Raw genomic sequence first — 19,928 nt, forward strand, 5'->3', positions numbered from 1 at the left:
CCTTCTGTGAACTGACCTGTGAAAGCTATACTGTTCATACATATCACTGCTTTTCATGTAACAGAATTCACTTTGATCCATGGATTCTAAGCTGTCTTGGCACAACTGAAGCAGGATTTTGTTGTGCTATTTGTGCCTGAAATACAGATTACTTTATGTGATAGGATGAACATCTTGCCTTACAACCTATGCAGTGTTGCTTAAAGATAGCAGGAGTACATTATGGCATTATCTAGGAACTGCTACTTCAACTTTTGCAAATTTCCACTGAGGTAAGTGGGATTACTCAACTGAGTAGTGTAAGCAGAATTCACTACCAAATGGATGTTTTCAACAGATCTGTACATAGAGCACACAAAAGACTGACTATTGCAACCCTTTTCAATAAACATCCATCAAAAACTTTACATATTTTGCTGCTGAATTTTCTGCTTAATTTTTGAAATTTTCTGTTTAATATTCTACCATTTTTAGTCTATCCAAAAAGTAAACAAAGGAAGAAGTGAAGGTGTTTCACAGACACAATTGCTTCAGGCAACTGTCAAATGTAAAATTCAGTGGAAAACTTCAGCATGTCTCTAGTTTAACTCAGTTGAGGAATGCTGCAAAAACAGGTGTTGTCTGACACAAGCAATAATTATCTTTCACCTTGATGGATGTTAGTTTAATCTGTTTTTTACATGGTAGCTAGGTCTCAGCTGGGTTAATGCCAGAAAGCAGATGAGATACTTTGCGTACTTTATGTATGACAATCTCCCAGACTCTTTTTACTCACATTTTTTATTTATTAAATGGAACGATTTTAATAATCTCAATGGTTTATCCATTAAATTTTTTGCTCTAGATTCATTTTATTTTACATTGTCAATGTATTTAAAATGAGTTTAAAATTATACTGCTGTCTATTGAGTATTTTACTGAAAGAGACTGATGAACAGAATATGCTTCTAACATACAGATGGTTGGTGACCTATGCAATATTAACAAAGTAAAATAGCTTAAAGAACAAGATTAAGGGAACAAACTTTAAAAAACAAACAAAAAAAACCCTGACTTCCTTTGCATACATTTAAACTAGAAAATAAAAACATGTAAATTCTACGTTTAATCTAAAATGCTTTACTACTTTCTAGTACCAGCACTTAGAGCACATCCTGCCTCATATTAAGTCACTCCAAACTGGACTACACCCTTCCTATGGCCTTGGGCAGAATTTCTAGCCCTGTGGGCATGGGAATAGTCTGTGAACCATGCTAACATTGAACTTGGCATACAATGTCAGGGATTCTCTTTGCATAAAAGTGTTTAGCAATTTCTTAAAGGTGTTAGGCAATATATACAGCAAGGTAAACAAAAGGCATGCAGGGCCTCCTGATTTGGCAATGTTTTTTACAAAGCTTAAGTAAATAGATATGTGGTACACCACTCCAATATAAGATTCTTGCTGGTAGTTCTCACTTGTGCACACACATGGTGTTAAAATTATTTTAAACTAACACACATACCAGTCACTAGTGACTTCTAGCAGAACATATACAAGTAAATTTCCACCAGTTCCTGTCATTAAGTTTGCTTTTAATAGCTCTTGTCTAACACAAAATTTCAGCATGACAGGAACCTTGTGCACTGAAAATGGTGGGTTAATATTAGCAGCACTGGTTCCCTCTGAATGTACACTGTACTTCCCCCACTGTGCAGAACAGCCAATGGTTTAAGTAAATTCCCTGGCCTACATACTCTTCTCTGCACAGTCTGCACCTGAGAGTCTCATTTATTTGCTCTCAGAAGACAGCTACCATTACTATTCTGTTCTGGCATTAGGCTAAAACAATAGGAATAAACTGTTTCAAAAGGACAAGGCATAGCAGGATTAAAAGACATGACTACCTGAAAAGCAGTGTTGAAAGCAGACTGTGTTCTGCAGATCTTACAGATGCACAGGGGAAAATTGTCCCAAAGCCATATTTCTGAAAGAGACCATTAAAAAGAACGTATCAGCCCCCACAAAACAAAACAAAACAAAACAAAACAAAAAACCACCACTAATGGAACATGGGTACTTTCTATTAAGAGTTACCAGTAAACTTGAATGCTCCAGGCTGGTGGTAAATTTTGTAACTCTGCATTTTTCCTCAGGGAAAATGGAAGTCAGGTAATACAAAATACAAGATTAAAAAGTGCAAAGAACTTTACAAGAAAGACCTACACAGAAAGGCAGAACCTATCCATTCACCATAGAATAGAAAACTAGAAAAATGATGAAGCAACCTTCAATGATGATGTATTTGATTTCATTTGGGTATACCTACATGCAAAAAATATGGAAGTACCATTGAGTTATTTAAAAGTCCTATCCCATGTATGTTTTCATTCCTTATTATTAAAACATGGGTAATACTTATTCTCTAACATACTCCAGCAGGAAATGATTCTATGATCATGTTTTCATTTCTAGAGAGCAGCACAAGACTCTATAAATAAAAGAGAAGTGCCTACATTTTATGTATTGCATATACAAACATAGTTTCATAGTTGTACATCCATTTTATAAACCTTTCTGGTTACCCATTTCAATATGACCCCCAAACCACAAACTTTGCACAGAGTACAATACTTGGCAGATGATTTTACACTCTATGGAAAAGAAAAAAAAGATAAAAAGAGATGGCCATGTGTGCTTAGGTATTTAATAAAAATACTTACGGATATATTTTAATTAAAAGTGAAGAGTAAGTCTTATAACAGGTGCCCAGGAATTTCTGTGAAAGACATTCATATGAAAGATTGGCCAGCTTTCAATACGGAATCTGGTTCTATTTTTTCAATGTTTTTAAGATGGCATTATGATTTATTTAGCAGCAGCTGGAGATATCATTACTAACATGTGCGCCCCTCCCAGGGTAAGTGTCGGAAATGCTCAGCAGGCACCTCAGATACAATATTAATGTTTTTGGATGTTGCTACAATAGACAGAGAAAGTCCACACATGTAAAGCCAGAGAAGAAAAAGCCATGCACCTGTATAGATAGAAAATATGACAAAGCAGAAGGACTCAAAATTTGTAATCAAATTTGTAAAATTATGCATAAACATTTTTCATCCAAAAACTCAGGAATTCCAGGCCATGTAAGATCCTCTGTTCTTAGGAGTTTTTCTTTGAAAGGTCAAGTTAGAAACCACACATAAAGCACACTAACCATAGTAAAACTGCAGCAGTTAGGACATGAGTTGAGGAGTTGAAAATCTGTGTTGAAGTATGCAGGCAGTCATAAACTGAAGCATGCTGAGCGATATGTGAAACAAGATTAATGGCAATTCCTTCCCTCATTAATAAAAACATAAAACACACAGGGACTGCAGTACTTGGGTATTACATTCATAGTGGCTCGATGCAGGACAGACCAATCTCAACCTGATCTCAAACTGCTGCTTGGGGGCTGCTTGGGAAACTCCCAAGTTTGGGAGTGAAAATTGCAAAAGGATGGTTGAGGTCTGTGTAGTCATCAACCCAGAAACACAGCCTGCTCACTGGATTAATACATCTCCAGGTACACCTGGCAAATATGGAGGAGTTGCAAACCTCTCAAGGACATATAAAAATCAATATATTCAACTTTAAAGAGTTACCAAAAAATTACTCTAACCCTGGAAAAATGCCACCTTTTGTGGAATAATGGATGAATAAAAGACTGAACAAAGTCAGTGAACTTTGAGTAAAAAAGCAAGTAAGGAATAACTCAAGGGGACAAATACAAGGACATGTGCACCATTTCTTAAATGTTTTAAAATAAAATTTAAAGACCCAAGGAAGAAAGAAAACCAACTACCCTTCAGAGATTGGCACCACTCATGGAGCTCAGAATTTATGGTAGAAATACACAATCATTAAAATTAATGAAGAGTATGGGGAAAAAAACAATGTGAGAGAGATGATCTGGCATATATTTATAGATATAGATATAGATATAGATATAGATATAGATATAGATATAGATATAGATATAGATCCCCAAAGAACTAGAATATACTGTCATTCTAATCCTACTCTGCACTCTGTTTAAAGTAAAACACAATAAAGCCTTTATTCAAAATAAGTGAAATTAGAATGGGGGAAAAAAAGAGACAGTAAACATTATTTGTAAAATCATTGTAAACAGTATGAGAACTATAAAAAGTAAACAATAACAACATTTGTGAGAAGAAGCCAGAGGTTGATTTGGAAAAAGAAGTTTATTTCTTTCCCTCTACCTCTTCCTCAATCAGGCCAAATTAATTGGAGACATGGAGATTTCTGCTGGGAAATGGGGATGAGATAAACCTTCCCAGAGCAGCAGAAGTAATGTGACCAATCCTTGTTGCCACTGCATGTTTGGATGCACGTGCCTTGGGAAAAGCTGACCACTATTCCTGATTATATCTTAATATAACTTGACTGCTGAATATTCAGATTTTAATTAGATCTTTGATGTGATATATCTGATGAGAGCTACAACCTTCTTTTATTTCCCACCATGTAAAGAGATATATGGTAATGAAGCAACCATTTTTAACTACATAACATTGTCTTATTATACTTTAAAACCAGCAGTCTTTAAAATGTAGCTGAAATTTAATAATTTCTAGCATTTTTTCCTTACTTACAGATTAAAGGTTAATAGTAACCAAAATGGTGTTACACAAACATTTATTTTCTCAGCAAGTTAGATGTTTAACAGTGCTATTACAGCATTGACATACTACATGATTTCTTCTCCCTTCTTTTTGGAGAGAACATGCAGATTGAACAAAACATCCCAAAAGGCTTCAGCTGCCATTTAAATTATTTGTGTTCAGATCGACTATGTTATTAAATATACTGCCTGCTGGAGCAAGTGAAGCTGGGCCAGGCAGGTATAAAACCTCACAACTGCTGTTTCTTAGGCTTGGTTTCAAATGCCCCTGAGTTTCAGAAGCAGGACTTTTTAAAGAGAACCACTCATTCACTCCATACTAAAGGCGTAAGACTAATATTTTGAAAACCTCTAATTCAAAGACCTGTTATCTTTGCTTGACCTTATTTCCTGTCATTGGCAAGAAGTGAGTTGCTTCTATTCACTCTAATAGCCATATAGTATAACCCTTGCTGTGAACAACTGCTATTTATGCATCCCTTTGTAGAGAGCTCCAGTCTTGGGAAGTCATACCCTGCCTCAGAAGGGTCATTTACAAACAGCCTCTTGCTTGACCTAAGGGATACATCACATTGCCTCGCCCTGTACTTTTTACCTTGTGTACTGTACTTCCTTCCTCTCATGTTTAATGCTGCACAGGTGGTTCTGTGCTGCAAAACCAGGTGTCTGAGTCTGAAGTCATCTGCAAAAATGTTTACCTTCTAATGATTTTTAGCTGGATTTCAGTAGTTATAAACGTACTGTTGGGGTTTTTTGTTTCTTTGGGCCTTTTTGTGTTTTGTTTTTTTTTAAATTTTGTTGGTTGGTTTGTTTTTTTGAGGAGGAGAAAAAGCCTATTTATCATGGGTTCTTTCCATTCTGTAAAGAAAAGATTCTGGTACCTTGCTGCATGTATTTGTCATCTGATCAAATGTGAGTCCAAACCACCTACTCATTCCCTTTTCCAAAAAAATATTAACAAATAAGTCATGGATTAAAAAATATATAGGAACAAACAAGAACTAGGAACTTATATCTAAGAATTATAAACCTTTACACTATCAAAAGAATGGCTAACAAACAAACTACAGAAGGTATTTTACAAGAGATTCCAATCACGAAAACTTTTTGAAGCCTCTCTACATTTAATTTCTATTTTCTTTAATAGTATATAAATGGCTTTATATAGGTAACTCTATCTGCTTGAAGTTGTCCATACTGGAAAAAGAGAAAATTCTTTTACTTTCTCCATTCCATTGTGCTTCACAATGTGCTTTGAGATCTAGATCACAAAATAATATAAAGTCATAAAATGGTACAGAATTGAAGTATTTAGTTTATACTCTAAGAAGATAGTATATACATCATCTCTGTGTAATTAGGAGAAAATTAGTATTTCTTGAATCTTGTTTTTCTATTAGGACAGATCAACTGTGCCAGGTGTTTATTCCAAAGATTTAATCAATCAATAAATAAAGTTGATTTTTTGCACAACTGTAGTTGCAAAAATGTTTTTCACCCACTTTGAAAGAATTTAATCATTTTGATTCTCAGTGGAGAAACAAACAGACAAAAAAAAAGCTAGTCAGACAAGCATTTAAAAAGCATTGTCCTGCTTCTTCTGCATTCTATCCCCTCTGTTATGGGAGGAATAAGCTATTGAATATTGCACTCATGTATCACAAAGCTGCAGCTGTTAACAGTACCGTCTCCATATTTGAAATGCATACATTTTAAATTTTTCCTGACAAGTAAAGAATTGTTTCATAGAATGTTGTACAAAATTAACACATGAAGCTCAGTTCTACCAGTGACAATTCATGGTAAACATATTAGACTGGATGAGGCATTTCATGGATGATGGTTTGTTTTGAAGACATAACAGAATTTCTGGGCACAGAGGAAACCTGCAGTGGAGCTCTTGGTGCTGTGTTTTGTACATGTTTCTAGTTAAGGCAGGAATTGAGGGTTGTGAGGTGGATGAGGATTTTGCTAGGGGGGAGGTTCTAAAAGAAGTAATATTTGGTCAGAGGTGGTTGGGTGAGAAATTACTACTGTAATTTCACAGTGATCAGTTTTGTGACCATCTCATTTCATAAGACAGCAAGAAGTCAAGAGGGTGGAAGTGTCTAAAAGAGAACGGTACTCAAGAGTGTGCTAGTGGCATGAAAAGTAATGTATAAAGGGAATGTTTAGCAACTAATAGCAAGAATTAAAATTAGACTAAGATGAGACCAATAATTCTCATCAGCTGGAAACCACTGAAGGAAAAATAAAAGGTCAGGAGGTATTACCTGATCGTGGAAAGACTGAGTTGCCAACATGGTATGGCTGTGAAAAGTCAAAAGTGATCCTGGAATATATGAGGTGAGGCACTTCCAATGGAAATAGGCAAACATTCATAACACTGGAGAAGGTGTTGTTCGAGCCTCATCTGGAATACTGTTCACATTAGTCCATATTTTAAATTCATCTTTGTTCACAATTGAATGACTAAAGTAAAAACTTGCTGTACTGACAGGACCCTGGAGAAGAGAATGAAAAGGTTAGTGTGGTACAGTAGAGTGAAGTCTGCTAGAATGGTTCTCTATACTCAAAATGGAAAAACCTTTATTAATTTTAAAAATTTGTGTGAGAATAAATAGTTACAATGTAGCTCTGAGGAATTTTGTTTTTTAGATTTCAAAGAAGGTTTTAACTGTTAGAAAAGGGACACTGAAGGAGAGTTTTCCTTTAAGAATTATAGAAGCAAGTACCATACCTGTTTTGACATCCAACTTTGATACATTTTGAGAATGGGTTTTGCAACTAAATAGCAATTACCTGCAACAGCAATGTCAAAGAAGGTCTTTTATAGAGCAGTGCCATGATAACATGCATTGCTTTTGGTAAAAATTACTAGCTCTGATATAAAAATTACCACATTGCTGCCAAAGTAAAGCTATATGAAAAGTAATTCTTGCAAGATGCTGACATATTAATATAGTTTCTCTCAAAATTAAAATTTAAAACCAAGCTCTTTCTCCCTCCACTTCTTCCCCCCACCTTGCATCAGCAGATAGTAAACTTTGCAAGAACCACTTCACCAAGCAATAGTAATGGTAGGAATATATTATACATTACTTCCAAAAGAAAACATACCTTAGGATGTGGTGAAGTGTAGAAAGATATTTTTATGGTCAGTGTGAATTTTTTAGTTTCTAGTTTTTGTGGCACATGACGATATTATGTTAAGAAGTTATTATTCTGCAGTGTATGACTTACTGCCTGGTCCTGCTGTTTTAACTCAGACCTTTCACAACTTGTTTTCAGACAAGGGGATTCTTTTACACTAATTGTGCATTTGAGTATGGAATGCAAAACTGGATCCCCATTTACTACATTGAAATAAAATTAACAAACCAAATAGGGTATGAGAGAACAAGGAATTTGTATTTTGCATTGATTCAGTTCATAACACAGCTGTTTTCCAGATTTAACCCTCATATTGAGAATTCCCCTACTACTTGATAAATCACTCAGAAGGGTTCAGGTCTATGACTATCTTTTATTCAATTCCTCTTTCCAGACAGAGATAATAAAGTGGACAATGTTCACATTCAGGCAGAGAAAAGGTGATAGTCCATTAGGAAATCTGAGCATTTCTGCAGTAAGTCAGTGTTGCTGTTTCTTGCCTCACTCTTGTCAGTTTTAACCACTATTCCCAGGACTGCAATGGGCAGATAAACTCCCCAGTGCACTGGCCCATGTTGTCATCCTAATAAACAACTGAACTAAATCATGGAGGGTAAAACCTAAGCCTTTGGAATTAGGGCCCCTAGGAGCTTAAGTTTCATCTTTTAAAGTATTCTTTTCTCAAAAATCATGCACACTCATCATTAGAAAGCTTGGGTTATACAGAGCTAAGGTTGCAGGTGGCACTGTGAAAAGCAGGGTTGAACACACCAGCTCCATGCTCAAGTAGCCATCTCACCAACATGACCAAATTGACACCAAACTCATCCTCAGCCTAATCAAGCTTTCTGCAAAAGATGTTCAACTTCATTGAAGGTACAGCCAACTTTCAGAGAAGCACTCCAGCTCCTGTGATAGCATCCTGCTTCCTGACCAGACCAGTGAATATTTATAATCATGGTCTGGCACAATTCCAGGTAAGGTCAAACTTCTGTCCTGGACCTGAACACTCCACCATGCTGCTGGAGGCTCTGTGGTTAGGAATATCTTCCCAGCAAGAGGTCGAAGCGTGTCACCCAGCCAAGGTATGACTCATATTTCCTATGTCTTGGATGGCAACTTGCATTAGAAGGCAATTAGATGAAAGCGAGACATCATTGCTATTTCCCCTCTTCTGAGTGACATCCTGAGCATATCTAGTAAAAAATTAATGCATCTAGGGCCCTCAAGATTTGTAGCTTATTGAGAACAAAAGTGTGTCGGAAAATGCTCTTTTAGACTCCTAGTTCATGCTACAGATTCCTAGATGCTATGACATTTTAAATAGTAATAAAATAAATAAGATAGTCTCTTTATAGGACTCCTGTATAATGATTGGGTTCCTAGATAAGTCCTGCAAGATGTTTTGACTAGATACAGCCTGCTTTTTCAAATCCAAGTGAAATTTTTCTTATCAACTCAAATTATGTTGTCCTCCGAATTATACCTTGCTTTTGTACATAACATTGCATGGTCCCTGTGTTAGACAATGCTATCTTGATATCATATCACTATCATTATTGTCTTCAATTTAGTCTGCAAAAGCCTTCTGCATGGTGTAGACACTGCTTAAAGACAGGCTAATGTGCAAAATCTGGTTTTGCAGGAGAAGGATGCAACACCCTCAGTGTTCCTCTGCAATATGTTTGTATGGATATGAAGGACCTTGGCTTCTTATATACTGTCAGCCTGGGGTATAGAAGCTATACAATTCCAATAATGTAGAAATTAACCACCCTCTCTGTGAGGGAAAAGGTCTGATGATCAAAATGCTTCTTCAGAATTTAACATTGTTAAGTTTTCAGGGTGCTGATACACGGTCATGTAAAACTAGAGGGTGTATTTGTACTTAATATACACCTAAGGTATCCTAAATTAAAAGTTATCCTAAACCAGCCTTTCACATATTTATAGGTGCAGGTAGAACACACCATTTCTTTAATAATAACATGCAGTTCTTCTATTGAGTGCTCAGTCACCCATAATTCTGAACACACCAGCCTACATCATGGCTGGCACGTGCAAGAGAGAATGTCCATCTGGAAAAAATATATGCCACAAATTACCCATAGCATGCTGACATTTTTCCTTACCTTTCCATGCACTTTGAATTGAAAACAATTAGCCAGCTAAACTACTAGTAATAATGTTGCCTAAATACTGTGTATACTACTTCTTGTGCAGGAGCTCTGAGAAACCATTCAGCCTTTTGTCTGAAAAACCTGGCCCACTGACTTTTTCACTTTCTGCTACCATAAAATGCTTCTGTTGTGGAATTGCCAGCCAAAGCCAGACCCTGTGCCTCCATAGTTAGCAGGCAGAGCAAAACCTCCCTCCAGGTGCATAAGGAAGGGATATATGGGATATATAATACTTCTTGCACAGCTCTGCTTACAACAGGCTGATTGTTTGAGTAAGCCTAGGCACCTTCCCGTCAATGAATCCCATGTATTACGCTTCGGACAATTTAACAGGCAGCAGATATTGCTACCATAATTTTACATTCAAATAAAGTATGACATGTGTAAATACATGGGTTTTTGTGACGACATGTGTAAAGGGCTAACAGAAATAAAAGTTTCACCATCCCCAAAACAATTCAGTGGCTCCACTTGTTGGCCTGGTGAGAGGAAAAGCTATCTGAATCCAAGCTGGGTGCTAGAGTCACTGTTCAATGCACTTTTGGAAGGTGCTTAAAGGGATTAGCATAGCAAGGAAGCCTACAACAACGTAACAAATGATAACCTGGCATAGAAAATAAACAGAGCTCTGGACTCAAGCAGCTAATATGATAGAGCTGCTGGTGGAGGTTTCCTGACAATAGCATTTTGGTCATTAGCTTGGCCTGTACACACCAATCTCTTCCTAGTGTCAGGACAGTCTGATAGCAACATTCAAAAGAGGATGACTGGTCAGGGACATTTGAAAAATGTTTAAGACTCTGTTTTAGTCATCTTACTGCATTGTACACCAATGATAATAAAGCCACCGTCCAGTTACTTCAGAGGTCTTACACTTTCCAAGGAGAAAAACATTTTCTGCCAGGGCACAGAGAGCTAAAGAGCCATACCCAAGGTGACAAAGAGGGAATCCACAATCCCAGGAAGGGAACTCAAACCCCAGCTGAGTAGTCTGGGACCTACTCAGAATATGTGGAAATCTCTTTTTTCTGCAGTAAAGAATGGTGAAAAGGGTACACACATTTGTCAATAGATAGTGCTATACTCCATGTCATAATGGTGCTATAATTGGCATCCAGCAGCCTCTGCATAAGGCCACATGGCTAGAAGAAATTGCTAAATTATTTGACTTGTAAACCCAGTTTGAAATGCTAACTGAAGAGTTGTCTGAGTGATAAACTCTTTAAGGAGAAACCTTTGATCTCCAGTCAAGTAAAGACCTTTAAAAGTCCTGAAGTCTGGAGTAGCCAGCCCTAAAGACCTTTGTTTGTAGCCATCACTGGAAGAGGGGGAGGGAAAAAGAATTTTGCAGTGATTGCCCAGAAGGTTGGCTTTGCTTGTAAAGCTGGAAGGTGAAAGGCCGTGCAGCTCCCTTCCCTTCCCCCAAACAAACAAAAAAAAAGGTTATCCAGCTTTATGGTATAAGGCGGTCCTTAAATTTAAACTAATGAATTTGGCTTAACAAAGAAGATTGCAATAATCTGAAGAAAAAAAAAAAAAGTTTTATAGACAGTGAATTTTCTTGTTCCTGAAAAAACACTTTAAAGATCAAATTTGAAGTAGCCTGTGGCAGCCTTTAAGCACACCATGTTGCAATACAATTTTCTTTTCTATCATGAAATTGCTAGAATGGAAAGGGTTCAGTCTGCACACAATTTCTGCTAGCAGCACTTACTCACTTTATCACCCAGTTCAGCTCCACAGGGCCAGGGTTTGCACGTGTGCTGACCGCCATCCTTCAGCATCACTCCGGCTAAAAGCAGCAGGGTGTTGGACTGCCACTGCAGTCAGGGGACACTTGAACCAGATGTGAACTCTCTCCTGCCACTACACAGGCAACCTCTAGGTGAGGCAGGAGGGGTTACTAACCTTTTCTTCCTCACGAGTTTATTCTTGGGTAATACCCTTCTTTGCCAAAATTTCTTCTGACAGAAGGAACTAGAGTTTAAAAAACCTGACCATTAATTGGTAAGGCCCAAGTGTCACCCCTACTTCCTCCTGTGTCCTTTCACCACCATCACCCCCTGGATGAAAGTTCACAGCTCACTAGCAGTGTCTGTAAATGGCAGATCTTTTACTGCTAGCTTTAGCCTCTGCTGAGCTCCCAAATGGGATGGTGTTGCTTGATGGGGTCATCTGTTTACTTAAAACAGGACTGGGATCAAAAGTTCATTTTCATGGACCATTAAAGGACAACGATAACTGCATCGCCAGCCACTGCTGAGTTGAGCTGGATGTGACTGGAAGGGGAATAACACCATATGCCAGCCACCCTGCTTCTTATAAGATTTATTTCAAGTGCCTTCCTTGTACCTATCAGGGAATATGGAAACAGCCATCTTCCATACCACTTTATAAGATGTATCTGTAGGCAATCTCTGACACGTTATCTTCCCCTCAGAGGTCACTAGTGATTCATTACAGCATATTTACAGACATTCCAACAGCCACTTGGATTTGTTTCAATGAATCAGTAACAGTCAATTTCTGACCAGCAAAATCTTACTCATCTTTCACTTTTTTTGGTCACAGGAAAACTCTGAGAGGCTTGCTGCTCATGTTGAGCATTCAAGTCAGCACTTGTGATCCAGAGAGGGGGTGAGGCAGAGAGAAAAAATGGGAAAGGGTGAAAATTTAAGTAACTTTCCAGTCTCCACCCAGCAGAACTGAAAAACTGAACCAAAATTCACATTGCCTCTAACAGGCATCCCCTTGAAAAGTAGTAGTATGACAATGAATGATTTTTGTTGTAAAAGCCCAAGTTATTTAGGCTTTTAAATTGACATTGGTTTTGCCTAATAACCATAAAAGCCCCAGTCCAACCATGAGTTAAGCCTAATTTCTAGAGGAACGCAAAGAAGGACTTCCTTAATCAAATAAGGACACTCAGACCATGCAGCTGACCTACACATCTGCTGAAGGCTGAGCATCTGCCTGTAAAAATCATATTTGCTCCTGGAAAATTTGGGTTACTTTTTTTTTTTTTTTTTTCTAATGGCACATTGAAATGCTCAGGAGAAAATAAGGGCCTGGGCCACAAAATCCCACCCTGTCTCCACAAAGCCAGCCAATGGCCAGGTGGCTCCAAGCGGAGCCGGAGGGAGCCCTGTCTGCAGCTCCATCCTCCAGTCCTTCCCATCCAGGAGAGGGGCTGCCAGCTCTCCAAAGCCAAAGCCTCGGGTCTTTGATAACAGGCACTTCATAAGGCATTTTCTCAACTCGGGAGTGTGTCTCCCTCTGTGGTGAGGTGTGTTTTGACTACCCCATCAAATTCACTAGAAAATGCCAAGGAATGGTGCCAGACCAGTGTCAACAGGACGAAAATTTGAAAACTGAGAAGAGAGAGTTGGGAAACCCTGGTGGCCTGGGCAGTTCCAGCACTGCTTAAGGGACTTCTGCTACATCTGTAGATCGCACAAGTGTCTGGTGGCACCCATTAACTGCTTTCAGCATAACAATGGCCCTTTCTCATCCCTGCCCATCCTCCCTGTCCCAGTTAAATGAGCCATTTCCCAGACAAATAAAGACTGGAGAGTCTGCCTTCACTAGGGATAGGAGACTGAGGAAGGCAATTGAGACGGGAACGGTGGGAGACTACCGCCAGGGAGACAGGGCCACGGTGAGCACTGCTGAGGGACATGAGGAGAAAGAGAAAGCTGGTACAGGGGAGAGAGGTGCAGGGAACACAGGGAACGTGAACCTCATTTACCCTCGGTACAGTGTCTAGCAGGAGGGAAGGAAAGCCACAGTGCAGCAGCAGGTATAAGGGATCAGGGACATGCAGGAGATCACAGGAAGACGGGAAAGGAGGAGGCTGGCAGGGAGGTGACCCTGGTGCCTGTGCCCTGCAGGAGCTGCAAGGTGCACCAGAGCTGGGGAGAGCCAGCAGCAAAGGGCTGGCTTTCTGTGCTCCCACCTGCTGTTTTCCTAGCACACTCATGTCCCCTCCATCTGAACAAGATGAGCAGGCACGAAGACACCTACCTTGTCACAAGCTGGTGGCCTGCCTGCACTCCTGCCCCTTTTCTGCTGTGGCTGCAAGGACAGAGTGTCTGATCAAGAAGCTGCTGCTAAAATTCTTGTCCTTCCTCCAACCTTCAGGAAAAGCAAGAAAACAAGGAGCAGAAGCCAGGTGGGACACACTGTGCTTTAAAGGTGACAGGTTAAGCTTCAAGTCCACAGTGCATCTGTACTTTTTTTCTTTGGCTAGTGTGGGTAATATGAAGTTAAAAATAATTTTTCATATTTCTACCTGACTTTATATAGCTAGGTGCATAACTACATTTATTTGTCCATATATCATGTGAATTAATATTTCTGTGTCTAACCTGACTTCAGGCTTCATTCTACCAGAAAAAACAATCAGTTTTAAGGAATTCAGGAATACAAGAAAGGTTTATAACATCTCAGTTGTATTTTTGCCACTTGTGCTGAGAACAATGGTTCCAAAACCATAGCCAGCCATGCTGATAGAGCAGAGCCCAGAAATTTGGCTTAGAGAGCATGAAGTTCAGTATATTAAGAAAAAAATAGCAGGACAAATACTTAGTTTGTTAAAAAACATTAGGCCAAATCTTCCTCTACAGCAATGTTAACTATAAGGACCCATTATCAAAATATTTTTTTTTAAAAAAAAAAACAAATTAATTTTGAGTCTGCAACACTCACAACCCAGAGAGAACAGAGAACCTTGCACAAGACTGGGGAAACATACTTGGGAGCATGTTATGGTAGACCTTCTCAAGCATAATTCTCTGCCGAAAGGATGAAGCGGATCAGCACAGCGATCAGGACACTATTGACAAGCACTGGCTTAGCCATCTTCTCCCCAGTCCAGCCACTCCTTAACTCCCTGGTACACAGGTACTGATGCTCCTGGATTCACTTCTCAGCCTTTCTGCAGGCTGCAGGAGCAAGGAACTCAGCTGAGGGCACCCTCAGAAGAGTTTGTGGCATAGTTTCCCCTTCTTCCAAGTGCACTCTCTTCAATATACCTCTTGTTAATATTGTCATTACTTTCTTCTCTCCCTCATGCTGTAAAGTATTACAGCATGTGCTGAATTTTGATGAGACAAAACCAGGTGTAGCAAGTGGCATTTATTTATTTAGAAGCACATACAAAATTTCTGTAAATATTTTGGAGTTACAAAGAAGAACAATAGGTGAAGTGCTTCTCTCAGTCCAGAATGGGGTCTTATATTTTTATCTGTCAATTAAAGGAAATACTTGCCTTGAATCCACAAGTTATTTTTCCTTTTAGATATTCCAGACACTTTTGGTCTTACATTAAAGTTAGTGTTGGCTCTTTATATAACTCATACAAGTGGCCACAGGCACCAAAAAAAAAGGTAATTTCTTAACTGTAGCTTTTCTCTCTTTATGTTTGCAATTTCAATTAACTGTTCTAAATAACTGACAACATAGAATATAAAACATTCCTGCAACAATGTAGGTCTAACAGCAATTACGTTGATTTACTCTGGACCATGTTAAGTTCAGGGAGTAGGATAAAGAGACAAGAGTTTAAAACTTCTTTCACACTGATGTAATAAATTCAGTACATTGCTTTAAAGTTAGGGCAAAATAGCTGGTAACTGAAAGTCAAAAAAACCCCCTTGTTTTGTTTTCCACTGTGATAGAAAACAATAGATTATGGGAAAGTTCTTCAGAAGGTGATCAGAGGAAAAGTTCACCAGCATCTATCATGGACTGTGTCTCTGTGGCCTGCTGGGATAGGAGGGAGGGACATAAAGGTGTCAGCAGTTGAACTGGTACGGTAAATCACAGTAGGGCTAGTAAAGCACGATGGCAGCCTAGTGTAAATGCCTTCAGACTTCTATTTCTTCTCTGAGGTTGTACTCGGGACACGTCCCCTCTTTGTGACCTTATCTCTGGGGCAGTGGGTTGTGCACTGGTCTCTTCTCTTTAGTTTATGAGGACTAATCCATTTGCAGGTTAATAAAAGGTGAAAAGGACAATCACCAAAGAGCCACCAAAATAAACAAGTACCTTTGACTACTTAAGGATTCTTGGTTTTCCACATCAGCATGCTCAGCCTGTCTCCTTTCTCTCCTCCTGAATACTTTAATAATAAGTACATCTGCAAACTGTTGATTAAAAAAAATTCTAGCAGTATGCAAAAGAGGAGAATAATAAGAAAATTCCATAAAAAGTGAATGGTTCCACTTTGCAGGCAAGTAACTGGTCTCTGTAAAATGTGCTCTGCAGTGCATGTCCTTGCAGTAGAAATTTGTGATTTTTTTCTAGAAATACTGACTGACAATTAGTGAATTTCAGAGACCAGCATCCTCTTAGGCCCAGTTAGAGGAAAAGTTTCCTCAGCAATATCAAAAATCTGAGCTATTTCATGACATAAAATGAGCAAAAAGATCATAATATGCCATCACTTCAAGTAAAATTAATTAATTTTTCTCTTTAACTGCTAGCTTCATAATGCATGTGCTAGCTTGCTGCAGTGCTGTAGGCAGCATCATTAACATCAATAATATATATTTAATATAATGACACCAAGAGCCAGAGACAGTGGGACAAGGAGGATGGATGACACCAGGGTGAAAATCACCTGCATGTCAGGCAGCCAGGGCAGTAGTGTGGTGCTGTAGCAGAGGGGCTGTTTGTCTCACTGCTGGTTCCCCTTTGTTCCCACCCTATCTCCTTCCATTCTTGTCAAAGTTAAGGACAATTCACAAAAGAGGAGGCTATTGCCAGGTCAGGGAGCAGTTTCCGATTACTCTGTGGTTCCTAAGCTTCCAAGGGAAGCTTTGGAGGGAAGCAGCGTGTTTGATGAGCAGATGTAGATTTTAAGTAAGAGAGGGAAAAAAGCTATTGACATAGGCAGCCACTACTCTTACTAGGAGGGTAATATGCAGTCCCTTCCTTGCTTTCCTACAGGATACAAGCAGTTAGTTCACTCAGAAGGGTTCAGATATAAAATAAAGGCTATTAGGTAAAGCACACCACAGCTTCTTGCTTCTTTAAGACAATTAAGTCAGCAAGCCAAGGAAACCAAGACCTACTATAATTCCATGGAATGTTCAGATTCATTCTTGAAAACATATTTGTTCTCCTGATATTTTACAAAAGTAATATATTTCTGATATACAGATAGATCAAATTGGTATTGACCACATAGAGCCCAAGCAGAAAAAAAATCCCAAACCAAAGTTACTGTTTTCCCCCTCAAAATAGCAATTCCAGAAGGAAACTGTTTCATTGAAAGCAGTATTAACAAAGATGACTTAACGAATATTGGTAGATGTGTGCCTATGTGCATCTCCTCCTAAACTGTACCTAGTGCACTGCTCAGAACCCACATCTCTGTATTGACACCAATCTTCCCAGCTTCCCACATCTCAGAGTTACAGGCCTGCCTCCTACCCAAGAGTGCAAATGGTCCTGACTGCATTTTGGTTACTTTTATCTCTAGAGAGATTCTGCGAGGGGGCCTCAGCTCTGGAATTTATTCCCCACTTTGCTCAAAAACAGCCTCCAACAATCTTTGACCTTCTGTGTAAGCTGTAAGGCCCAAATCCAAGGATTTGCTTTGGGAGAAGCATAAGAAAGGTTGGCATTTGTGGGTGTGGTAGGAGAACACGTTGTCTATACCTGATTTGGTCCTGGGTTTATAATTTTCTCATCTTGTGACAGTTATCCTGCACAGCAGCGTAGTCTTAACCCACAGATTTTAAGACTTTCCTAAATTGTCATAAATTGGGAAAATAAAAGCATTGAAGTCTAGCAACATATGAATGATTGTGTATTTGTGAACAAAATGACCTGGCAAACAAGTACATCATAAGTCACTTTTGCTAAAATGATCCTTCCAGCCTTGCAAATCACGTAAGTTCTGTGTGTCTCTGGGGCACTAATGGCATACAAGTGAAACTGCAATGTTGGGACTGCTGATAAAGGGACAAATAACACTTTAATTAACTGAGAATACTTAATATCTTGCCCTGCCTATGTTGCAACTGAGAGGCAAGCTGTAAACACCTATTAAAACAGCACTATAATGTCCTCCTATGAAAGTTCTCCTGTCTGTCACCTTTTAAATATTTAAATCTCAGATTCTTTAAAAGCTGCTTCCGCTGCTTTTACTCTTTGGATGTAAACAGATTTGTTAAATATTTTATTTCTAACCCACCCACGAAGCTACATTCATTTACATAACTTAATGAAGGCTGCATTATTCATTGAACTTCTCATATAACATTTTTTGTAAGACATTATTAAACAAGTGAAGCAAGCCAGTCTAGTAATGAGTCTTCTCTAAACTTGCTGCCAGTTACATTTCCTTTCTCCTAATCTATCACTCTAATGGTTGCAACTAATAAACTTTTTGAATTTTTGCTGCTAATCTGTATATGTTTTGCATTGTATGCTGGATGTATAACTTGACAGAAAATTTACAATACAAACCACCTGGCAAACAAAACTATCTCAACTAAAAATGCTATCCAAACCCACTCCACTTTTTCTGTTATAATAGAGGACAACTACATGTAACATAGTACCTTTAAGCCATAAATAAATTCACTAATTTGGGCCTGGAACATACCAGCAGTACAACTCAAACACAAGATTTGTGTCTGCATTTTAAAATTTCTAAATCTTTGCCAAAAGTCAGTAGATTAAAGTTTATGCAAATGTCCTGCATAGCCTTGTAAAAGATCCAGGAGTCTTGCATACAATCCTGTTAGACTGTTCTAGGAAAGATGGTATGGAATAATTTTCAGGTAAAGAAATTCAGCAATAGGTTGCTTACATATGGACTATCTGTATTTAGGACTACATCAGAAGTAATATTGGATTTTCAGAGAGTCTAAGCAGTGCAGCTCCCTTTGAGACAGATTACAAATTTTCAAAATTTTTACCTCATTAAATCAATTCCAAAGATTAAAAATAAGAAATAGAGAGTTGAATCCAGGGTTCTAATTTTATGCATATTAGTTTTTAAAAGACAGGAATGTTATTTTATCAGCATCCACCTACAAACCTCTGCAGATATGTAGAATTAACAAAACACAGCAGTGTTCTGTTCTCAAAGATGGCTAGATGCAGATTTGTAAAAACATTTTTAAAACCTTCCTATAGCACTTAGAAAAGTACTTAAAAGTCAAAGATTAATTATTTTACATATTATTAAGTATTTTTCTTGGTACCTCTCCAAAGGTTATTCTAAATCACTGAACAGAATAAAATAAGAAAACATACAATAGATTGAAATGGAGTAGAAAGAAGGAAAACCTTTTTATCAGCCTCTCATCTTGCAGAATGAGACTCCTGTAAGGAATGTAAAAAAATAAAATAAATAAAATGTCAGAAAAGTAAGTTCAAAACCTTAAGCATACAAGGCTTCAAATTATATTTTCCCTGGAATAGGTGCTTCTATGAACCAAAACAAAAGAAAATCCTTCCCAGCTCAACTGCTGAGAGCAACATGCAACTAGCACATCTTTTTTTCACAAGGACAAAATAAGCAAACCTGATGAAGTTATTTTTAATCATTTCCAATGAGTCTTCAGAATGTATGATTTCTTAGTCATATAACCACTAGCAAAATTCACTTTTACCTGTTCTGACCTTATCTGGAAATACTCTTACATTTCAATCAAGTACTGATTTATCGAGTATTCCTCAATGCCAATTTACATCAGTATAATTCTTAAATGTCCTTTCAATTAAAGAATAGATACAACTGTGTGTTGTTAAGAACAACACATTTAGCACTGAATAGATAGTTCAAAAATTCTAAGCTTCAGAGATGCTGCTGGCTGGCAGGAGCTGTTACATGGTTTTAGGAGAAGTGTGTGTTCTATTAACTCACTTTACCCTCAGGGAAGAACCAGCATGCTACATATAAATC

This window comes from Parus major, chromosome 6 (genome assembly GCF_001522545.3).
Source record: "Parus major isolate Abel chromosome 6, Parus_major1.1, whole genome shotgun sequence".
NCBI lineage: Eukaryota > Metazoa > Chordata > Aves > Passeriformes > Paridae > Parus > Parus major.